Source organism: Lygodium microphyllum, chromosome 2 (genome assembly GCF_053477565.2).
Source record: "Lygodium microphyllum isolate KBCC chromosome 2, Lygodium_microphyllum_v1.1.10, whole genome shotgun sequence".
NCBI classification, from domain to species: Eukaryota; Viridiplantae; Streptophyta; class Polypodiopsida; order Schizaeales; family Lygodiaceae; genus Lygodium; species Lygodium microphyllum.
In genome coordinates, this window is record NC_141136.1 from 142,648,644 (window position 1) to 142,672,420 (window position 23,777).

Below are 23,777 nucleotides of genomic sequence, written 5' to 3' on the forward strand. Positions count from 1 at the left end.
GATGCCTATCATCGACGATCTCTCTTAGGACCTTATGTTCCTACCCTCCTCTATTACCAACAAATGGCTCACCGCTATGCTATATATCTTTCCCTTTGTCAATCTAATTCCACAATTATTTTACCCCTTCTTTTTCAACCTTCATCTTTCCCTCAAATTCCCATTTTTACATACTGCTCCTTTATTGAGGATAGGGTATTTTCCCCTTCTCCACCCTGTCCTTCTCCATCCATTCATGTACCCTCCACATTTCCTATTTATCAGTTAACACCCTTCCTTAGTGATTCCCTCCAAATTTCTGCCACTCCTTCTTTAACCTTTTCTTCCTTTTATGATTTTTCTTATCCCTCACTTCATCCACTTTTCCTTATTCCATTACCCTCTCCTAACACTTCTATATCTCAACCACCTCAGTTGGTTAGTGACTGTGACGGGTTTGATAATCAGATTTCTAGAAGAAGGGGATGGAGTTCGGATGATTGCCTTACAGGACCTCAGATCAATTGGCCAGTAATTCCAGGAGAATGGATAGCTTCCAGTTAAGCTTATCAGAACTATGTTCATTTTGCTCAGTAGTATTCACAGTCTGCAGATCCCTCAGTGAGATTAACTGCTCACTTTGCTTGGTACCTGGCGTATATGCATATGCACTCTCATAATGATTCCAATCCTATTCCAAAGTTGTGCATGAATGTCAATGTGAGCATTGATTTCCAACAGCTTGATATATTATATTTTCATGCCCTTTGTTTGCTTAGCAGATACTTGGTCCTGTTGGAAAGGATGTGCTGTCTCCAGTTTTTTCAAAATCCTCCCAAAAACTTTGTAGATGAATCCTTGTCTATGGATCGTTTCCGACAACATCAATCTTTCAAGAGGGATCATCTTCATTGATACCTTTCCAATGTATGGTGGATGCTTTTTAATGAAAATCTCTCTTGTTGGAGGAGTCATTCAGATGGTTGTATTGTATTAGTGTTTGTGTTGTGCGTTCCTTTATGTCATACGAGTGTGATGGTTTCCTATTGGATTTTGTGTGCGAGCTACATTTTGGAGAATTGTGGTGTTGGGGTCGTGGTTGGAGAGTTGAAGTTGATGCTGATGAAGAAGAAGAAACCTCTTATATCCTTTATAAATTTGTTGTGATTTTTAGTTTGATAAGAAGTGTTAATGTATAAAGGGTTTTCCTTTCTTTGTATTTTTATACCAACTACAGGTTATAAGTTGGGGTCGTGATGGATGGATTCTTTTTGAAGAGATATTGAAGATTAAAGTTGAGCTTTTCCCTGAACTTGTATTCTCTTTTTCCTGGATCGTGAGGACGCTTCCTTATTAAGTGTGGGGATATGTTGAGTGTTGAAATGACTTGTTTTTTGACTGATTTTTGTTGTTTTTGAGAGCTGAATGGTTGATTTTATGAGATGATTGATTGGTTTGGAAGAGGTTTGAGAGTGTTTTGGATGATAATGATTGAGTTTTGGAAGCTCATGATGTTTATTAGTGGTTCTGTGATGTTCTGATAGGTTCTGATTGGTTCTGTATAGCTTTTTTTTTGCTCTGTTTTGTTCTTTTTGTCTTCTGTAAGGAGGGATGTGTTGGGGGTAAAGGCGCCTCCGTCGTGCCGCCCCGTGTATTACTACACTGACAGTACCCGCCACTGCACACTGCAGGTGGCGGGCGCCCGTCACGTCACTTTATTCTTTATTCTTTTAGTGACAGTTTGAATAAAGGAAGGCCCGGTCACACATTGTGACTGTTGGAGTTCCCATTTCTTGTCTCTCTCTTTCTTGCTCTTGCTCTCCCGCCATAGCTCGCGTGCAAGCTTTGATCCTTCTCACCTTTCAACTGGTATCAGAACTTGGCATTCTCTTGCTCGAGCTCGACTCGGTGCTTCCCGACCTTCACATCAACTCGCTTCACGCATTGGGTCTCCATCCCGGCAGCCATAGCCGACCTCTTGAGCTCCCGACTCTCCCCGGCTTCCCGAGCTCCATCCTGGCCTTCTTGAGCTTCATCAGGGCCTTGCCCTTGAGGTATTGCTTCAGCATTTGCAGGCATTTGAGTGTATTCTCAGATTGAAACAGGGCAGGAACAAAGGGCAGCCACTCTTCTTGAGCTCCATAGCTCATATCTTCCCTCCCCTTTGCATTGGGCCTTCATGGCTTGGTATGTGCCTACCTTGGGCCATCATTGAGCCCCCCATTACCCCCTTTTCAGCCCATGTGGAGCAACAACAAGTTCAGCACCAACAGGGCAGATTGCATCATTTTTTCCAGGCTGTGAGCACTCATCTACTTCAGCTCCACACTTGGCCATTGCTTCTTGCTCTCTACCTTGATCAAGAGGGCTATAGACTTCATGTTTGATGTCATTAAAGCTTTGGGCATTGGTCTTGATCTTTCGGGGCTGATTTCTTCAGATTTGGGACTGTCATAAACTGTCATAACAGGCTGAAAACAGGGCAGCACCATTGGCATTAGCATTTGTTGCTTATACTCCATTCCGGTTGTGCTATTTGATGCCCGTATGCGGTCTACATGATGCCTAGTGCCTTGGGAATGTATGCACATGATTATGCCATGATTTTGGCTTGAAATATTGGCTGATTTGGGACTGTTATTTACTGTTATACAGTGCTGGAAACAGGGCAGCCACACTTGGCATTGGCATTTAATGCTTATACTCTACTCCGGTTACCTTGTTTGATGCCCGTATGCGGTCTACTTCCTACCCGGATGTATTGGGGATGTATGCATTTGGTTTGACCATGATTTTGGCTTGAATTTGGGGCTGAAATCTACTGTTTAGAACAGTAAATACATGCTGGAATAACAGTGGGCTGAAGGTACTTTACATGCTTTGGCACTTACCTACCGATACCGGATGTATGCTTTGAGCTTTGGCATGATATCTCTGACATTTGGGGACGACTTGGAGCATATGTATGAGATTATGGGATGCTTTTGAGCTTCGCATTAGCTCCGTCTTCACTGGCATTTGGACCGACTCGGCATGCTCGTGGACCGCCTATGCCTCATGTCTCTGCTTGACAGTTAGGCTTTTGCATTACATGCTTTGGTTCGTGACATATGCTATTTGGTTCGTATATGCCATACCGACATTTGGAGCTTGGATTTGGATGTATTTGAGCATTCCCGGCTTACTTGATCACTGATCTTGGTTGCTATTTGGATGTCATTGAGTTGACCGAGAGCTTATTTGGGCTTATGTATTGCTTCATGGTTAATACGACCAGTGCTTCATGTATGTCATGCTCTCTCGGATGCACTTGATGCATTGACATGGTCACTTATCACTGGTGCTTTCTCTTGGGTTGTTTGAGCTTCTGAGCTCGCTTTGTACGCCTTTTGTGCCAGTGGGAGCATTTTACATGCTTTCTTGACCTTTGACAGTTGCATGCTATTGGAGCACTTACATGTATTTGAAGCAGTTTATGTCTTGAGCAGCTACATACACATTGAGACTTTGGGATCATACTCCGATCTTTATGGATATGCATTGATGTACTCTTGGTTCACAGGATGCTTATGAGCTGAGTCTCATATTTGGATCTTTCTCTTTGAGCAGATACCTATTTGTGTCAGGTTTTGGCAGTTACAGGAACACTTTGCCTAGAGTGTCTGGGGGTGTGCCTTTCACTGGCAGATGTTATTTTGACATGCTTGGTGTTGAGCTCATGTTCTTTTCACTGTCATTGGCCTTGCTTATGTCCGTTTCATGCCGGCTTTGGACCTAGCATTGTTTGCTTGACATTGGATCCTATTTTGGGACAGTTTGCTCTCTAGACTGCATACCTGCAATTTATTACAGCAAGCAGTTATTGGTGGACTGAGGTGTACTTTTCATGTTGAAATATCCTGATTTGGTGTACCGCACCTAGTACTAAGTGGGCAGCAACTTTTGGCACACTTTGCTCACCCTTTGGACCCCGTTTTGGTCATTTTTGGGCAGTTTCTGCAATAAAACAGCAAGCAGTTTTGGACTGTTTGGGCATTTCCAGCCTGCATAATGGCGTCATCTTCGCATGATAGTGCCATCTTTAACATTACAAAGTTGGATGGTACCAACTACTCTTACTGGAAGAGTCAAATATGGCAGGTTTTGGTGCAGAAATCTCAGATTAAGCCACTTCGGTTGAGTGGGGAGCAGCCTGAAACTATGGACATTGACGACTGGCTTGAACTTGATGAGCTATGCAAGTCCACGATTGTATTGTCTCTCACTGAACAGGTACATTATAATGTATTTGAGGAAGCACAGAGTGCATGGGATCTATGGAATAAGATCAAGAATCTTTATGATAAGAAAAGTCCGGCGAGTCAGATGTACTGGTTGAAGCAGCTTATGGATCTGCGCATGAAGGATAATGCGACTTTGTCTGCTCACTTGAGCCAGTTCCATGCTATACTGAAGAACCTGACTTCGCAGGATATCACCTTTGGAGAGGAAGTAACTCCTCTTTTCTTGCTTGGAACTCTGAATGAGTCATGGGATGTATTCCGCACTGCTCTTTGTGCCTCTAGTGCTACTCTAAAATTGGCAGATGTTGAGAGTGCTCTTCTTCAGGAAGAGGTGAATCGCAAAAACTTGGATGCCTCTCGTGGTAGTCATGCTTTGACAGTTAGAGGCAGGAATGACAGGTATGACCGTGGTAATGGCCGAGGCCGTGACTCGCAGAAGGGTCGGTCTAAATCTCGTGGTGGCAAGTCGCGTGGACGCAATGCAAATGTCACTTGTCATCATTGTGGGAAAAAGGGCCATATTAGACCATAGTGTCATGAGTTGCGCAATGAGAAGCGCAAGGATAAGGGGAAAGATAAAGTGCAGGAGAAGTCCTCTGATCGCAGCATAGTACCTGCGAAGTCCAACGTCAAGATTGAGGAAATTAATGTCACGCAGACTGAAGAGTCCGATAGTGGTGATGAGTTTATACTTGCAGCTAGTTCTTCTGATGCTTCACACTTGACTGAGACACCTAGTATGTATGCACAGTGCTGGTTATTGGATTCAGGTGCGTCCTTCCATGTGACGCCTTACCGTGAGTGGTTTCACTCTTACCGTACTGTATCTGGATCAGTCAAACTTGGAGATGACAGGTCTCTTGATATTGTGGGCTGTGGAGATATTCAGTTGCAGTTTTCCACTGGCAGTTCCTTTTTGCTCAGGGATGTACGTCATGTACCTGCGCTTACGCGTAGTCTTATGTCTGCAGGACAGTTGGATGATGCAGGATTTCATGTCTGTTTTGGGGATTCTACCTGGAAGATTACCAAAGGCAGACTTGTGCTTGCTAGAGGCACCAAGGCTGGCAGCCTCTATCCTCTTGTTGTATCTGGGTCTTCTGTAGACCATGTTTTGGCAGTGGGCTCTATCCCACATGTATCACTTTGGCATGCCCGTTTGGGGCATATGTCTTTGAAAGGAATGAAAATGTTATCTGGTTTGCAGTATCTTCCGCCTTTGGATTATGCATGTTTTGACTCGTGTGATCATTGTCTTTATGGTAAGCAGAATAGGTCTACGCATAAGAAATCGGGTAGGCCACGCATGAGTGAGCCCTTGGCATTGGTGCATTCCGATGTTTGTGGGCCTATGCCTTGCATGTCTATGGGTGGCGCGAAGTACTTCGTTACCTTCATTGATGATTTTTCTAGGAAAGTGTGGGCTTATCCCATAAAGCAGAAGTCCGATGTCTTGGCAGTTTTTCAGAGATGGCTTGCTCTTGTTGAGAACCAGACTGGGTATAGGCTGAAACGCCTTAGGACAGATAATGGGGGAGAATATGTCTCGCATGCTTTTGAGCAGTTTTGTGATGACAGGGGTATTAAGCGTCAGTTGACCGCCCCTTACACCCCACCCCAGAATGGTTTGGCTGAGCGCATGAACAGGACTATTCAGGAGCGTGTGCGCTCTATGCTTAGCCATGCAGGCCTACCCCCGAGTTTTTGGGCTGAGGCAGTTAGTACGTCAGTGCATGTCATAAACCGATCGCCTTCCAGTGGATTGGATTTCCAGGTTGCAGAGGAAGTTTGGGCTGGTAAGCCACCCTCTTATGCGCATCTCCGTGTCTTTGGATGTGAGGCATTCTGCCATGTGCCCAAGGACAAGAGGAGTAAATTGGATCCAAAGAGCATTAAATGCATATTCCTTGGCTATGGTGAGTCAGGAGAGATGGGCTATCGCCTATGGGATCCGCAGGCGCGGAAAATAGTACGCAGCCATGATGTCGTCTTCCATGAAGACAAGATGCACAGGCAGCCTGAGAAGGTGGTTGAGATCCGCAGAGTGATCTTTCAGGAGGAGCCTAAAGCTCCAGCACAGCCAGTAGTACAGCCTGCAGCAGTTCCTCCACAGGGCCAGGATGTTGGACAGGTAGTTAGACAGGCAGCAGAGCCTGCGGTGAGACGGTCTGCTAGAGATAGACGTCCACCTGACAGATTTCAGCCCTCTATGCATTATGTTTTGGTTACAGATGCAGGAGAGCCTTTCACTTATGATGAGGCTATGCGCAGGGGTGACAGTCACTCCTGGGAGAGGGCTATGCAGTCTGAGATAGACTCCCTGCATAAGAATGAGACTTGGGATTTGGTTGCCTTGCCTAAGGGCAAGAAGGCTTTGCCATGCAAGTGGGTGTACAAGCTGAAAAGTACCCCTGGACACCCCAAGCCGGCATACAAGGCTAGATTGGTAGCAAAGGGTTTTAAGCAGGAACATGGTGTGGACTTTGATGAGGTCTTCTCTCCTGTGGTTAAGATGACCACCCTGCGCTTAGTCTTGGCTTTGGTTGCACAGCTTGACTTAGATCTATATCAAATGGATGTCAAGACGGCTTTTCTACATGGGGACTTGCATGATGAGATCTATATGGATCAGCCTAAGGGCTTTGCAGAACCTGGCAGGGAGCACCTAGTGTGCAAGTTGAAGAAGAGCTTGTATGGCTTGAAGCAGGCACCTAGGGAATGGTATCATAAGTTTGATGCCTTTATGCAGTCACAGGGCTACAGCAGGAGTGCTATGGATCCGTGTCTTTACACGAAGAAAGCCCGTGATGGCAGTTTGCTTATCTTGGTACTCTATGTTGATGATATGCTGATAGTAGGGAAAGCTCATGATGAGCTAGATGCTCTTAAATCTCAGCTAAAGAAGAGCTTTGAGATGAAGGATTTGGGACAGGCCTCACATATACTTGGGATGCGCATTAAGCGCGATAGGCATCAGGGACTTTTGTATCTCTCACAGCGGGAGTACATTCATAAAGTCCTTGAGCGCTTCCGCATGCAGGACGTAAAGCCTATTGGCTGTCCATTACCTTCTTATGTGAAGGTATCACAGGCCGATTGTCCGCAGACAGATGAGCAGAGGGCCGAGATGGCCAAGATCCCTTATGCATCAGCCGTGGGCAGTTTGATGTATGCCATGATAGCCACTCGTCCAGATATTGCACATGCAGTTGGTGTTGTGGCACGCTATATGGCTACACCTGGCAGCAGACATTGGGATGCCGTGAAGGGTATCATGAGGTACCTGAAGGGCACAGCAGATATGTGTATTTGCTATGGCAGCCAGGATACAGGGGTCGTGGGGTACACTAACTCCGATTATGCAGGACATGCAGATAGTAGGAAGTCCACTTCTGGCTATGTATTCACCTATGCTGGAGGGGCTATCTCTTGGATGTCCAGGGTTCAGAAGTGTACGGCTTTGTCTACCACTGAGGCCGAGTATGTTGCAGCCACTGAGGCTTGCAAGGAGGCCATATGGTTAGGCCGTCTAGTTGCTGACCTTGGGATTGATGCTACACCTACACTGCATTCGGATTCTATGAGTGCCATTCAGTTGGCTAAGAATCCGGTCTTCCATGCGAAGACGAAACACATTGAGGTGAGGTATCACTTTATACGTGGTGTCGTGGAGGACAGGTCTGTTGACCTTGTCAAGATCTCCACTGACGAGAATCCTGCAGATTTGCTCACGAAGAGCCTCACTACTGAGCGCTTTGCCTTCCTCAGGAGGTTGATGGGCGTTGGATGAGATGTCACCTTTCCTCACCTATGTACATTTGTACTGTCTTTTCTTTTTCTTTTCTCTCTCACTAGGGCAGATTCGCCTTTAAGTGGGAGGTTGTTGGGGGTAAAGGCGCCTCCGCCGTGCCGCCCCGTGTATTACTACACTGACAGTACCCGCCACTGCACACTGTAGGTGGCGGGCGCCCGTCACGTCACTTTATTCTTTATTCTTTTAGTGACAGTTTGAATAAAGGAAGGCCCGGTCACACATTGTGACTGTTGGAGTTCCCATTTCTTGTCTCTCTCTTTCTTGCTCTTGCTCTCCCGCCATAGCTCGCGTGCAAGCTTCGATCCTTCTCACCTTTCAGGATGGAGTATTGATTGATGAAGAATGAGATATTGTGAAAGCTTATTGAATGATTTATGAGAGTTTGGAATGGTTTGAGAGTGAGTTATGTGGTTTTGATGATCTTCTGTAACCTTCTGTAAGGTCTTATGTTTTGTTCTGTTTTGTTTTGTTCTGTTCTGTTCTGTATTGTAGTTGTTCTGGTACTGTTCTGTGACTGTTCTGTATGCTTCTGTATGTGTTCTGATGGATGAGAGTGTAGCTTGGGAAAGTTTTCTAGCCGTGGAAAGAGGTGAATACAAGTGCAAAAGAGCTGAAAGAAGTAGCTGCTGAAGACTCAAGTGAAGACTAGAGTGAAGTGACAGTAGTGAGCTATGAAAGGACACTGTAGTGGCTCTGGTGACTCTTCATATCAGACATACCTCTTGGGAGGGGTATCCACGACCTAAGAAGGATTATTGAGGGTGATTTTTGAGAGATTGTAGTGAGGATATGACGTATTATTGATGGAGAGAGAGAGAGAGAGAGAGTCAGAGATAGCCAATTCTACTGAAACAGAGTGATTGTATATGAGAGATTGAGAGAGAAGACTATGAAGATATTGAAGATGAATACTATGTGATGTATTTCCATTCAAAGATGGTGTATTCCTTTGCTTTCTTTGTTCTATTGATGGATTTTGTGAAGATGTTGAAGAATATGGTTGATTCTATCAAATCCGTGGGAGATCTACATGATGTTGCATGAAGATTTGTTGTGCCTGGTGTTCTTTTCTTCATTGTGATTATATGAAACATGATAAACAAGCTTGTTAATGTTACAAGATAGATTTTCTTGCAAGACAATTCCCTTTTCCTTGGTGTTCCTCTTGGGGCTCCAGCCCGGTTGGCTGGGAACTTTTCTCACTTCACGATGGACAGTCGTCAAGGAACACGATCAACAAAAGCGTTGACCTAGAGTTATAATTGATACCGCCCCCCTTGAACCAAGTGCAGCGTGAATCCGCTTCGGACCTGACGTTTCTACGTAAAGTAGTTCGGTCGGGTTCGACGCTAGTTGCCGTTAGGAAATGACCAATAGAAAAAACCCTAATTCAGGTTGGTCGTAAGTGGGGACGGCCGGAATACTTCCGCTACATGGCAGATGCAGAAAGTCCTAGATCGCAAACCCTGTAACATTCCATAGGAGTGTCGGGCGGAGCTTTCTAGATATCCTTTCTGATGGACTGCTAAGACGTGTCCTGAAGATAGGAGTGAACATGTTACAATTGAATTATTTAAATAGGTGCACCACCATTTAATCTAAGGCATACGTATATATTTTTTGTAAAAAATTATTGATATTTGAGATTTCAGTAGATATGTTGAAGATATTCCAGAAATATTTTATGGCTCTTAGCATTTGTGAGTTGTGCAACTGATTAGAATCATCTATTCAGTGAGCTTGTGGGAGCTTTTGCTCATCCGCTAAGACCCATGGACTGCTTATTGCTTCAAGTGTTTCAAGCGAGCTCTAATGGCTATCTCTCACCTAGCCAATGCGCCGTCGATCCTATGAGTGTAGTGAGCTCACCTTGATGCCGATACGAGTTGCCTCCTCTCTCACATACCCCGGTAGCTCCACGATCCTAGATGCGAGCTCAAGCATCCTCAAGCCTCCTCCATCTCCAAGCTCCATCCTCCATAGCTGCGCGTGGAAGAAAAGAGAAGAGAAGAGAAGAAGAGAAGAGGAGATGGTGAAGAGCTTCACCCTCTTGATCCCTCACTCTCACACACTCACTCCCTCACACTCTCACTCTCCCTCTCTCAAGAGCACACACAAGCAAGAAGATGAGGAGAAGAGAAGAAGAAGAAGACTCTTGTTGCCACACACCAAAAGAATGAGCTCTCATTCACTTTTTAAACTTTATGTATACAAATCCTAAAATCTTATGGGCACCCATCCCTTTTTTTACATTACCGGCCCTTGTGGCAAGGTCTTTTTTCCATTTCCCTCTTCTAGTCTTATGCCTCTAGCCTACACCCGTCTAGCATTTTACAATTGGCACAGGAGGGAGCCTGGCGCTCTTTTACAAGATTTTTCTGAGTTTTTTGAGGCCCCCTTCATTGATAATTGCGCTTTTTGCCCTGGCTTGGTTTTGGAGGTCACCTGCGTGTCTTTGCTCTTTTTTCATGTTTTTTCCTACTTTTTTTTCTTTTTTTTTCTGCCATCTCGATCTGGGGCCATCTCGATTTGGGGTTAACATTACCCCCCTCCTAGACGGGTGCCAGTCCCATGGCACTTCTGTGTTGTTGTAGGTTGGCAGGCAATTGGCCAAGTGGTGCGATGGTGAGGGCCACTTGGAGACTTAGGTGCTTATAGGAGCTGTGACATTGTTTGTCAGAGGAGCCAAACGGGCATTGCATGGTTGACGGGGCCTCTGAAGTCGGTGGTTTGTTACTCCCTGATGTTTGGAAGGAGAAGGTACGGTGTTGTTCCTAAGGGGGGTGCTTATCTCAAAGTGTTAGTGCATTGTGCTTGTGCTAGTGGAATGGGGAGGTGGGTCTAATAGTAGGTGAGCCTAGGCGATGTTCCACACTTAAGGACCCCATTTGTGCCAAGGGGGGTGCAGTGCAAGTGGCTTAGGGTGACATGTCTAACCATAGGTGAGTGTTACCTCCCTAGCTGTGTCTTGCCCTTGATGTGTCCTAAGAGCGAAGTGGGGGAGCAAAAAGGGCTAGGGGATTGGGAGTGGAGCCGGCCGACTGAAGCCACCGAGCACGCCTAACTTAAGAACCCCTAGGTGCAGTGATTGTGCTTTATGTGGTGGTAAGTGCTTTTGCAAGTGGGTGATGTTGTCCCGTCTTTTTCTTTTTTTTGGTAGTGCAACGAATGATAGCCAGGTCTAATCCTCTTCATCTAAATGAGGAGGGAAAGGAGGGCAGATGGATTTGCACAAAAATTGGTGGCTTTGCATGTACGCTTTTAGGTTCATGCAGACGTGGAGAGAGGTGGTGGAGAGGAAGCGGTGATTACACCTAGTAAATTGACTGTCACTCATGTCCTCTAGGAGAGCTAGGCAAAAGGAGGGGAGTAGGGTAGCTCTCATCATTAAGCATGCCATAGCGTAGCTATCAATAGCATTGGGATCAAAAAAGAGGGGGGGCAAGCCATTCTCCTGTGGTGTCGGATCTTGCTTGAGTAATAGCTTAAGAAGCCTAAGGTAATTACATGTAGTTATAAAGGCGGGATCGGGATAGGAGGAGAAGTCTGCGAGAAAACACGTCATGGAGTTAGTTAGGCTTCCTAAATAAAAAAGGAGAGCATTCTCGAAGGAGGTTGCATTAGAATTGTAGATGATGGGAAAGTCATGCTGCCCATGGAGGGTGGCAACAAAATCCACACCTACCCTACGAGGATATGCCATGAATGTGGGGTCATTCCTCTCGTAGGGTAGGGTGTTGCAAAATGCCATCCAGGCGAGCATGTTAATATCGCATATTCACCTTCTCCAGAGAGGTTGGCAATTGTAACCCCTTACAGTGTGTGGCACCTCGAACACTTTGTCTTGCCAAAACTTTGCTTCCTCCGTGCCCCACAGAGTAGGGGTCTTTGCCCTGTCTTCCAACCATTTTTGGCCCAATCGGCTACCAGCCGCGATCACCTCCTCCATTACTTTAATCAGTAGGATCCTTCTTAGGCTGTTAGGCATAAGAAAACTGGACGAAAAAGGGTCCTTTTCGATTTCTTGCCGTTCCTAGATTACCAGCTCCACGTGGAATTGCGTTGGGAGGTCATCGGAGCATGGTGGGAGGGATGCGGATGGTCGCACGACTGGCTTGGCTTGCAGCTGCCTTCTGGCTTCTTCCACCAATTTTCTCCGTCGCTCCTTGAGTGTGGTTTGTCTATCTAGGGGCGGGTCGAGTTGTTGCTGTTCCTGATCGTGCGATGAGGGGGGTTGTAGTATTATTTCTTCGCTGGTTCTTCTTATGACGAATTCAATGTCAGTGTCCTCTCCCTGACCGTCGTCTAGCTGTGCCCCTTTCTCAAAGCCGAGTGCATCCGCCTCTTGGGGGGTTAGGCCGGCCAATAGTAGGTACTTTCGTTGTTCTTTTGAGCCCAGCCTAACCTCCGCAGGTTGGGGTGGCATCTATAGCCCCGCATGCAGGGCTCTGCGTGCGATGCTCAGTTTTTTCTGCACCACCTCCAACCACTCCTTTCCCTCCGGTCGCGGGTGTGTCCAGTAGTGTGTTGAGGAAGGCATGTTTTGCTGGGTATCTGGGTGGTGTCCGCTTTGCTTTCTGGGTGGCATCCGCTTTGCTTTCTGCCAAGATTTTTTCCTTCTCCACCAAGGCGAGGCACCGTGCCAGTGCCTTCAGCCGTTTCTCATTCTGCATGGCCCATTCCTCGGCCCTTTTGCTCATTCCTTCCATGCTCTCCCCCTGCTTTTGTGCTAGGGTTACGAGCTTCTACTCCTGGGCTCTGAGTTCTTTGCTCATGTTGTCTTGCTCTTTCCTCTCGAGGTGTAGTTGATCGGTCATGGACTCGGTCATGGACTCGATCTCTTTTCGTTGTTGCTCCCTCTCTTGTCTTCTCTCCTCTTCTTTGGCATTTAGTTTCTCCATCATCTGCTCAATGGCAGCAGTTTTTGCCTCCAGTTCCTTATATTGCATCAGGAGAAGCTTGTATTCCCGCTGCATTTGCATAAGTTCTTGATTCTCGTCCTCAAGCCGTTGTTTGTAGCTTTCTTCCATGTCCTCTTTTGCTTTCAATTCTTGCTTGAGTTCAAATATTTGACGTTGCTGCATGGCAATGATGCAGGTTTTCTCTAGTTGGAAGGCTGGCACTGACTCTTTCTCTGTCACCAACTCAGCCACCACCGCCATTCTTTTTTCCTCCTTCGCCCTCTCCACTTGGGAGAGTAGCTCGGCGACGTATTCGTCGTAACTGGCTGGTGGCATCATTGTTGCGTGGGTGGGGGTGGTTGAGGGCTCCACACGCAGACGCTTCTGGTCCTGCCTTGATTTTGCATTTGCGGCTGGCCTTTTTGGCCCCGTGGTCATGGTTTCCGTGCTCTTCCCTTGGGCCATTTCTTTACTGATGAAGTATTGCATTAGGGCCACCAGGTTGGAAACTTCCAAGTGGTGGGGATGCTAGGGGTGAACATAGTGGGTTCAATGGGGGGTGCCATGAGGGTGGGGATAGGATGGAGAGGTGCTTTGCCTTTTCCTTCTGGAATTGCAGGCGGTGCGGGTTTTGGTGCCTGCATGCTGGAGCTAGGCCCTTCTTCCCTCCGGCTGGTTCCAGGCTTCTGGATCATCCACCTTGCATTGCTGCTCGATGGACCGATGTGTAGCCTCGGCCAAGTCCTCCTCTTCCTTTCTTCTTAACTCCTCTTCCTCCTCCTCAACTCTTCTTTTCCTCTCCTTTTCGGCCTTTTTGTATTCTTCCTTTAGTTTCTTTTTCTCTTCCTACTCTTCTCTTCTTCTCCTTTCAGCCTCTTGCTTTGATGCCTTTTTAGCCTGCCTGACTTGCTCTGTTGTTTCTTCTTCTTCCTGCTTCCTCTTCCTTTCTCTCTCCTCGGCCTCCCGGGGGGATTGTCTTTTCGCTTTCTCCAAGTCTTGCTTCTCCTTCCTGTGGCCTTCATCGTATTTCTTTTTCTTTTGTGCTACCTTCTTCTTGGTCTCCTTGACTTGCTTTTTGCTTTTTTATTCTTCCCCTTCTTCCTCGGTCTCAATCTTATCACTGGATCTCTCCTTGTGTTGATGAGGGGGTGACCTGTCAGGCGTTTCCCCCTCCCCCTCTTCTGCATCCTGGGTCTCTTTCACGGCCTCTTGGATGAGCGCCATTAAGATGCTCTTGTAGGCAATGAACGAGGCTTTGGAGGAGGCCTTCTTTCTTTCTGCGGCCTTAGATGCTGGGGATTCTCCTCTTGCGGGCATGCTTCCTAAGGCTAGCGCTCTAGCTGCCTGGTTGATGCTTTTGCTCATGTAGTCGTTCCAGTCAACTTCATGCAGGGTATGGGCCGCCACATTCTCCAGTATTGGCACACTGATCCCGTGCATCAATGTGTTGTAGCACTGGCTGGAAAACAGCGCATGTATGAGTTTCGCTTGCAACCCGGTCTCTGCATCGGGGATGTCTTGGATGCTGATGCTGTTGTTTGTCAGTACGTCCTCCTTTCTCATCCCCAGCATGGTGTACACATCCCTTTTCTGCTTCTTTTCCACTTTTGGTTCTAGTCCCAGTGCCTTCTCCACCAAGGTCGGGGTTAACCAATACTTGCTTGGCATTTTGTCCCTTGCCCACTGTGACGGTGCCGCATTCGTTGTCGGGGTCGTAGGACCTGAGAAATTCTACACAGCTCATGTGGTTGGGTTCTTGTGCGAATCTTTCCAGGTACTTCTTGAAGTTACAGCTTTCAACTACTCTCCTGGTCACCTCTTCCTTGGCCACTAATCCTTCTATATTATGAATAGTTTGGAATTTTAATTGGTTGTAGGCATGGCTCTCCAGGGTGATGTTGTACTGCGTTCTCTCCTCTTCCATGAATGGAAGCCAGTGGGCTCCGTCTTGCTGCGACATTTTTCGTTTCTGTCATAAACCAAAATTTTCATTAGTGCTTTCCACATAGTAATTTGCTGACTGCTGAAAAAGAGAAACTCTATGCTTTTTGAATGAATTTATTAAGAACCATTGTAGATTTTCCTTTTCAGTCTTTAACTTTTTGCCTGTTTTTCATAATATATGTTTATGCGTTTCACTAATTTTGATTTGGTTGGCCTGATTTGATTCACCTCACTCATTCCCCCTTCCCTTCGAGCTTGAGAAGAATCCTTCCTAGGATTTAGGGTCAGAAAGGCAAGGGCGTTTGGCATGGTGGCGTAGGAGTCACTTGTGAAGGAGCCAATCATAGAATTGGGGGTTGTACTCTAAGTGAGCGTCGGGTTCCAGATCAGAGGGTTTAATCCCCACTTGTGTGATGTATGTGAGAATATCTGTTAGGAAGTCACAAGAGTTGACACGGCTAGGAATGTGTAACTCTTCCTCCATCAACAAGCGGTCGAGGTAGGGGTGCTCTTTGATGTGTTCTTTTGTGGGACGGCCCCGAAGAGTGGTTAACACTCCATACAAGGTTGGCGCGACATATGTGGGGTCGTATTCCGCTATTTTGATAGCGTAGCACTGCTTAGCGTTGGTCATTATGCAGCACCCTTCGACTTCCCATTGTAGCCTAAGAGTGTACAAATGCTTCAAGAATGGGGAGTCAGTATCAGTGAGCTTTGATAACACTGTGATTTCTTGCTTAGTGATTCGCTGATCGTATGACATGATGAGGCACTGCTTGATGGCTTGCTCCTGGATATCTCACTGTTGAGCAATTCAGTAGCGGAGCGAGAAGCGTTTGCAAATGCAAATTCAAAGGTTTCCCAGGAGCAAGGCATGGTTTGAACTTTAGTTGCAAAGGGTTCCTCCAATAATCCTAAGTCCAAGCGGTCGTAGCTTAGTGCTAACGACATGAAAGTGGTGTCTAGTTGTTTAATGCATTCCACCACGTCATCCCCGATGTCCTCCGTAAGGTCGACGGATAGTGCTAAAAAGGATTTGCATTCATAGGAGGGCGTAAGGCCAACGGGTGGTCGCAGTTTGCTATAACTAGCGTTGGTGGCAACAACGAGTTGCGGTTGGGTGTATGTTTGAGTCTGGGATTGAGCTGCTCGCATTATGGGTAGATCAGGGGCAGCCACGACAGATGGGCTGTTGCATTCAGGGTGGATTTGAGGAGTCGGGTTGACTTGGTCGGGTGATGACTCATATGATAGAGTCTATTGTTTGGGTCGATAGGCTTGTGTGACTTCCTTGGGTTTAGGCATGGATGGGTCGGATGGCTGTGGTTTTGGAGGGCGCTGCGGTGAATGGTTTGGAGGGTATGGGACTTGGGTTGATCAAGCTTGAGGGCGGTGTATGAGTAGCGCCTTTGGCCATGTAGGCCTTAGGGATCCACAGCCAGGTGTTGCCCATGTAGTAGCCTTGTGCGTGGAAGAGGGTTTTAGGAACCCATCTTTGCTTGATCATGTGGCGCTTATTGGGACTGCATCCTGGCCTCTTAGATTTAGCGTTTTTGGTTTAATGAGGATAGGAGTGGCGATTCCTAGGCGGCGGTTGCGGCTGCTTAGGCCGCCATAGAGATCTAGGCTATTGGGTTTTAGGTCTTGCCGTTGTGGCCTGTGATTCATAAATTCTGGGCGGTGGCAGTTGCGCACTACCCCCCTCCTTGGAGTTGGTTACAGATATTTCTACTAGTGGCATTGTGGACAATGATGAGGTCGCGCAGCCCTTGTTGAAGGCTGTGACAATGTGAACATTTTCTATTGCGAGGTGGATGCACTACGACCATAATCAACATTGCAATGAGTCTGATTTTTGAAAGTTTGCCCCAACAACAACTCCGTGCTTGTGTGTTTAGCGTTCGGCAACACGTAAAAAACCATTGGAATAGTTTTAGAATCGATAGAAACAGCGGCTCTGCACCTGCTGAGAAGGGCGTAGGAATGGGCTCCATATGGGCTTAATTTCGCATTAGTGGGTTGAAGTTGTGGTCTGCCAAGTTGAGTCCAATGATCGTGAGTTAAGACATTGAAGTTTGCTCCCTTGTTGATCAAGGCATTGAAAGCGCATGTTTGTTTTGCCGCGACCGTAATATGGAGGTATGCAGGCTCTACAGCTTCCTCATCCTCATCATCAACCTCCCTGATTGTGGCCACTCGTATCTTGACAGGCGGTTCTAGCATCGGGGGCTCGTGCAAAGGATGGGTGGGGGGGTAGTACTTCTTGATACGACTGCTATTGAAGAAGCCTATGCCCTCACCATCTAAGGTCTCGAGCTCGACATTGCCTATGCGGGTGATCGCACAAACCTTGAAGGGTCCAAGACCTCTAAATTTCATTTTCTGCTTGTGCTCCTTAACCGAGTAGAGGAGCACTAACTCGCCCTGTTTAAAGTCGTGCTGCCTAACATGCTTGTCAAACCAAGTTTTGTGTCAGGCCTTCTCACATATAAGCGCATGGGTGGCTAGAAGGCGAGTCTCTGAGAGGCACTCGAGTTTGACCAGGCGTTGCGTCCATGCCTCCTTCCCTTCCCATCATTCTTGAAGTGCTATTCTCAGGCTAGGAACGAAGAATTCTAATGGTAGAACCGCTTCAGTTCCATAGGTCAGCCTGAAGGGAGTTTGACCGACAAATGTTTTATAAGCTGTGTAGTAAGCCCACAGAGCTGCCATCAGCTTGTTGTCCCAATCGCTGCGTGAGGCTGAGACCACCTTAGTCAAGACATTGATAAGAATATTATTCGTGAATTCTGCACTTGTCACAATGCTTGACGAATCGGGCTGCATTGCGGAAAAGTGTGGGCCACCATAGTTGAGATTGCAACACTTTTCGTGCTGTCGTGTCTCCGCTAAAGTGCCCTCTAGCAATGCTACAGTGCACTTCTGAGAGCACATCGTGCATCTCATATTCACATATGCATCTGCGCAGCAATCCGTCTTGCCCCAGCCTGTAGAGTTGGCTTGCGATTCAGCTCCCGTAGGAATGCGCGACATATGATCAGCCATGTAGTGCTGTTTTCCTTTTTGTACAACCATGAAGAAGTTGAATTCCAAGAGCAAAAGGAGCCACCGAGCTATGCATCCTGTAGAGCATGGCTTAATGGTCCACAAAGAAGGTAAAACGTGTGGCCAATAGATAGTGCTGGAATTTCTTCACTGCAAATACCATGGCTAACCCTTCTCTTTCTGTCGTCGAGTAGTTCATTTCCGTCTCAGTGAGTTGTCTGCTATAGCAAAGCTCATTGGATAGAGTTGTGTTTGCCAGGTTGGCACAACACTGCCCCCACGACAAATTTAGAAGCATCGATATGTACGTGGAAAGTAATGGTCCAATCTGGGGCTTGTAGAATTGGTGTTGTGGTTAGAGCCCTTTTCAACTCTTCATATGCTCATTGGCATTCCTCGGTCCATTCGAAGATGATCAGCAGCTTGTACAAGGGTCTCGCGGTCAATGCATAGTTCAGTACAAACCGCCGATAGTACCCCATATGGCCTAGGAATCATTGAACTCCCTTGTAGTTGATTGGGGGTGGAAGGTCAACAATAACCCCGACTTTCGAAAAGTCAGTGGCAATGCCGTTCTTCGACACCACGTGCCCTAAGATGCATCCATGCTTTACCCAAAATTGGCACTTTAAGGGGTTCAAGGAGAGATGATATAAGTGACACCGCTCAAAGAATGCGTGGAGTTTGTTTAAGTGTTCTATCTAGGTTGAGTGAACACAGAGGTCATCAACAAAGACTTCCAACTCCTTGCGAAGCATGTCTTTAAAGATGGTGCACATGAGGCGTTGGAAGGTGGTAGGGGCATTCATCAACCCGAAGGGCATGACTATGTAAGCAAAGACGCCCCACTCAGTGGCAAAGGCAGTCTTGTGCCTGTTCGTAGGATGCACTTGCACCTAGTTGTACCCTGAGAAGCCGTCCAGAAAACTGTAGACTTCCTTGCCTGCCACTCTCTCAAGCATGTGCTCGGTGTACGGTAATGGATAGTTGTCTCTCTTAGTAGCAGCGTTCACCTTCTTGTAATTGACACACACTCGGATCTTTCCATTCTTCTTCATCACAATGACTATGGGTTATACCCAGTCTGTGTGTTCAATTTCGTAAATGAATCCCGCTTTCAACAGCTTATCAATCTCCTCTTTGACATCATGAGCATGTTTTGGATTCATAGGGTACGGTCGCTGCTTGACCGGCATTGCGTCTGATGTCATAGGTATGTTGTGAGTCATGACACTTGGATCTACCCCCTTAAGCTCGTCTAAGGACCAGGTGAGCACGTCTATGTACTCTCGCAAGAGAGCGATGAGACTCGTTTCTTCTTCCTCAGTCAAGTCATCGATAATGAATACCGATCGGGGTGTTTTCCCTTCCTGGGCTAGGTTCATCTCCTTGACCTTGGCTGGTCCCTCAATTGGTTCACTCATTTTCCCTTGACGCTTGGCACCTAATAGAAATACTACCCTATCCCCTTTTGTGAATTTCGTAAATCATTCAGGGAGTTCCTACGGTTTTCGTTGTTCTTCCGTTTGCATATCCCTGGGTTGTTTTGCCTTTTTTTGCCTCAATCATCTGTGCCTTCGGTGGATGGGTAGATCCCCCTTGGTGCATCTAGCCATAGGCAGCCTAGGGATTTCTAGGTCACTATCTGAACTAATCTCTGACTCAGAGTTGAACTCCCCGCCATCGCTAGAAGAGGTGGTCTCCCCTGGTGGGCGTAGTTCGGACGGTGACTCTGTCCTAAGCACACTGATGTCATTCCTGGCTGGGCTAGGCCTGCTTGCTCAAGATCTATGGCCCTACATGTTCCAACTAGGCACGATCGCATTCCATGCACACGACTCCTTGCTCTATCCAGAAGATACTCTTTTTCTGCAGCTTGGAATTTGCTCGTATTTGCTCTATTTCTTGCCCCTCAGTGTCATACTCCATGGAGTCTACCTCGCCCTTGCTTTTGTCACTGAAGGATTGACAGTCTTCATATTTGTCATGAGAGTCCTCTCTGTCAGACTGCTCGTCGTCTCCTAGGGCTTGGTATATCTCTTGTCATTGGTCAAAAACTAGGGTCCAGTTATACATGAGGTTTAAGTCATGCACTCTGGTCCATTGCCACTTGGGTTCATCCAGGAGACCCTGGAGTGGTTTGAAGTTTGTAGTTGGATTGCTAGCTAGCTTGTCCGTTAAGTATTCTAGTATCTCATGGAGTTTCCTTTTGTTGGTTGCGACTTGAAAGTTGACAGGTTTAGGTTTCCCCCGAAGGGTTCCTGCCATCATACAGACTGGTGTGGAGGGTGTGTCGTTAGGCTTGCCGATTGTTTTGATGGCTTGCTCATATGCCTCGTGATTAGAGAACGGAAGGTCGATTGTAGCGAGAACGTGCATCGAATCCCGCTCGTCCTCTAAGCATGGGATATACTTGGTCAGGGGCCCATAAGACCTCTTAACCCGAGTGTTACCCCTAAGTATAGCAGAGATGGCATCTGTCGATTGGTGAGGTCTCCCAAGTGTCCATCTCTACTCTCACAGCGTCTATTCTATTGCCAAGGAAGATCTAGCCGTTACCCCAATCTTCGACGACTCTAGCGTTGTGCATCCAGGGTCGGCCTAATAGGATATCGTAGTCCACTCCCTTCATGACTATAAAGTCCATAGAGAATTAGACACATGTGATCTTCACTGGCCAATTCTTAAGCACCCCGAATGGCTTGACTCTCATACCGTTTGCTAATGTGACATTAAACCTAGCAGTTTCGACAGGTGGGTTTCCCCAAGTCTGAAGCATCGCGTGGCTAAGCACACTAACCCTAGATCTCGTGTCTACAATTCCCTTTCTCGTTGTATTGCCTAGGGCTAAAATGGGTAAGACTGCATGCATCTTGAAACCTTCCTAAAAGGCATTAACGTGCAAGGATTTAGGCATAGAGTGTAGCGTCAAACTCGGTATTTGCATCTCTGCATCATGGTCATGAGGGTCTGCTGTGACCTGCTCTCATGACCCTTCAATCCACTGCTTAAGATCTTGCCATAGGGTGGGGTGTTGCCTAAGCAGATCTCCCGGGCTAAGTGTTATAGGGGTAGTTACCAACGTGGTCAGGAGATTGTTGGGTGCTCGTCTCTCTCCTAACTTGGATCGTCTTGACCAGTGGCCGTGACTGAACCACTGCCCTGTAGCACCAAGGCTTGGCCTTAGCGGAACTGCTTGTGGTGCAGTTGCTTCTCCCGACTTTGGTTGAGGAGGTGAGGTTGGCGTGCTTATGCTGGAGAGGTAATCGATTTCGTCCTCTAGGATGGGCTCAATGTCTTTTAGATGCTCTTGAGCCTCCTTCACCCATTCCTTCACTTTTTCTATGGCCTCTAAGTGTCACTTTGGATGCCAGTATTCCCCTACCTTAGCACTTCCCTTTTCGACCGTCTAAGGGGCTGAAGTCTCTGCCTCTGCATCAGAGACCTTCTTTCCAGCAGGCAGAGTTGTAGCACTCTCCGTTTTTAGTGTGATTTTAGCTTCCGACCTCTTCTTCTTCCACCTGCGACTTTTCTTCCCTATTGAAGCTGCGTCAAGGTTGCTAGGTCCTGGCATTGACATGCTGGCCTGCCTTGTCTGGGCACGTGTCATGACCCGTAACGGAATAGGTGTTGCCTCCTTGTCGAGGTTCTCAACTCCAAACAGCCCCAATGGGACAGATGGTACATTGGCTGAGCTAGAAGATGGCTTTCGCTTTGGGCAATCGACGAAGAGATGGGTGATTCCGCACTCAGTACATCTTTGGTCAGCCTTGTCTCTGTTTTGCTGCTCCCTTTCGGGGCACCGTGATGAGACATGACCAAAGTGACCACAAGTCCAACAGGTGATTGGATCTTGTGTCTGCCTCCCTAGGCCTCTACCTCATCCTTTTCCGAATGCCATCATCAGTACGGGGTGATAATCCATGAGGACAACATTGCCCTCATCATCATGCGAGACATAAGGGCATATGTAAGCTTCTTCCTCATTTGGTTCTTCCACATAGTGGACTGGAGCATCGCTTGGTGGATGGGTCACATAAGGACCAGGTGGTCTAGGTATGCCAATAGGGTTTATGTCCATCCTAGGAACAGCTGGCTTAATGTTGTTAGGCGCAGGAAGGGCTAATGGGGCTCCCCTTCTGAAGAATGGCTGCGGCCTGGTTACTAGGTAAGGCTAGCCGTAGGGTTGCGAATACGGAAGTCTTCTTGGTAATCTACAATACGTGATGTCATGACCGAACCTACTGCAGTTAGCACAAGGTCTTGACCTAGGGTCTTGACACTCGGCTGGCAAGTGGTTTCCGCCACAGTACACGCATTGGACATGTGGGCACGTTGGTCATCTCAACATGTCTTGCAACCTGGCTAACTCCATCTTTACATTAGCCAAGTCTTGGTTCGTCTTGGTGGCCTTCCCCTTATCTTGGGATGATGGGACCGATCGCTCACTAGAGGTTGACACTCTCTCTAAGCTTCGTGAGTTGGTCTCTTCTAGGTTCGTGCTCCTGGAGCTCCGCTCCTTCAGCTGATCATCGACTCTAATGGCTTTCTCAAACACTCTAGCTAGCGCGTCTCGCTGTAAGCTCGAATTGCTTGCCAAAGCCTTATATAACTCCTCATCTCAGATTCTGCTCTGATGAATACAATCAAAACTGTTCTTTCAGTCGGTCGCTCCCCCATAGGGATTCTCTTAAAGAGACTTCTCACGTGGGTTACGTAGTCACGAATATCCTCCTTCTCTTTCTGCTTGACGTTCATCAAGTGCACTAGCAGATTGTTGGAGTATCCAGGCTCGGCAAATCTCTTAGTGAAGAGATCCTTGAGGCCATTGAAGTTGGCTCATTCTATGGCATCTAGGCTCGTATACCAAGTCCTCCCCTTGTCACCTAAGCAGAGCCTGAATGCTTGAGAGCATTGAGTCAGGTCATTGAGGCTGTTGGCTTCGCAGACTTGTTAAAATTGCTCTATAAAGCTGTATGGGTCGTCGTGGGGTTGGTATTTGTCAAGTTGCTGGCAATGATGGGGATTTTAGACTGGCTCTTTGAGCCTTAGTTTGCTCCCAATCCTGGAGTAGAGATGTTGCTAGTGCAACGACGCTTTGCTCTATTGCCATGTTATCTAACAGCCGCTTCATGAGAAGCTCGCTCAATGTCAAGTCTCCTTCTAGGGCTCTCTCGTGATCTGTTCGGTTTCTTCCTGCTAGGTTCAGCACTCGCTGCACCTCACGCAACTCCATGCTTTGCCTTTGGCTCTTAGCATGCTAATCCCTATTGTATTCGACCGTATGCTTTGCAAAGCCTTGCGGGCTAGTTTCCTCTCTTCTTCTAGGTCTGCGATGATAGCGTCTGCCGTCCTGCCGGGGGTGCTCGTACCGCGCGAGTGCATCGTAGCCGCTGACTAGTTGCTGAATAGCCTCTGGGAAGACGTTCAAGTCGAGTTTCTCATTAGACCTATGGTCTGAGCCGTCTTCTGCCATAGTTGCGTTGTCATGTTCCGCCAAGCTATTGATCAGGGTGAGTGGGCTTGTCAGATCCACGTCGTTGACGCCACCTGCTTGGTCCCACCTCGCGTGTTGATGGTTTGTCTACGTCTTGGGTCCTCTCCTACTAGTGGGTTCCTTGAGTGGTTTATCTGAGTGAGTTCCTTCAGTTATTAAATACAATCCTCAATTTATGGTCACTCAGCATGCGTGTCGCCCTTGTGCACTTGTGCTCAACCAGGCTTTCAATTTCTTTTAGTGCATTCAAGTGTGGAAATTCAAGGTGAGTGCAGCAAACAACCTCGAAGCGTCTTATGCACTCTCGCTTGTTT

The 23,777-nt window shown here is 47.2% G+C and overlaps 1 non-coding gene across 1 annotated transcript; it reads left to right on the top strand.

Annotated features, from left to right (window-relative positions):
• Positions 1-1,227: 1,227 nt before the first annotated feature.
• On the top strand, positions 1,228-1,295 carry LOC148040417 (small nucleolar RNA SNORD36). Its single transcript, XR_015688715.1, has one exon. It is a non-coding gene; the product is annotated as a small nucleolar RNA SNORD36 (small nucleolar RNA).
• The last annotated feature ends 22,482 nt before the right edge of the window (positions 1,296-23,777 follow it).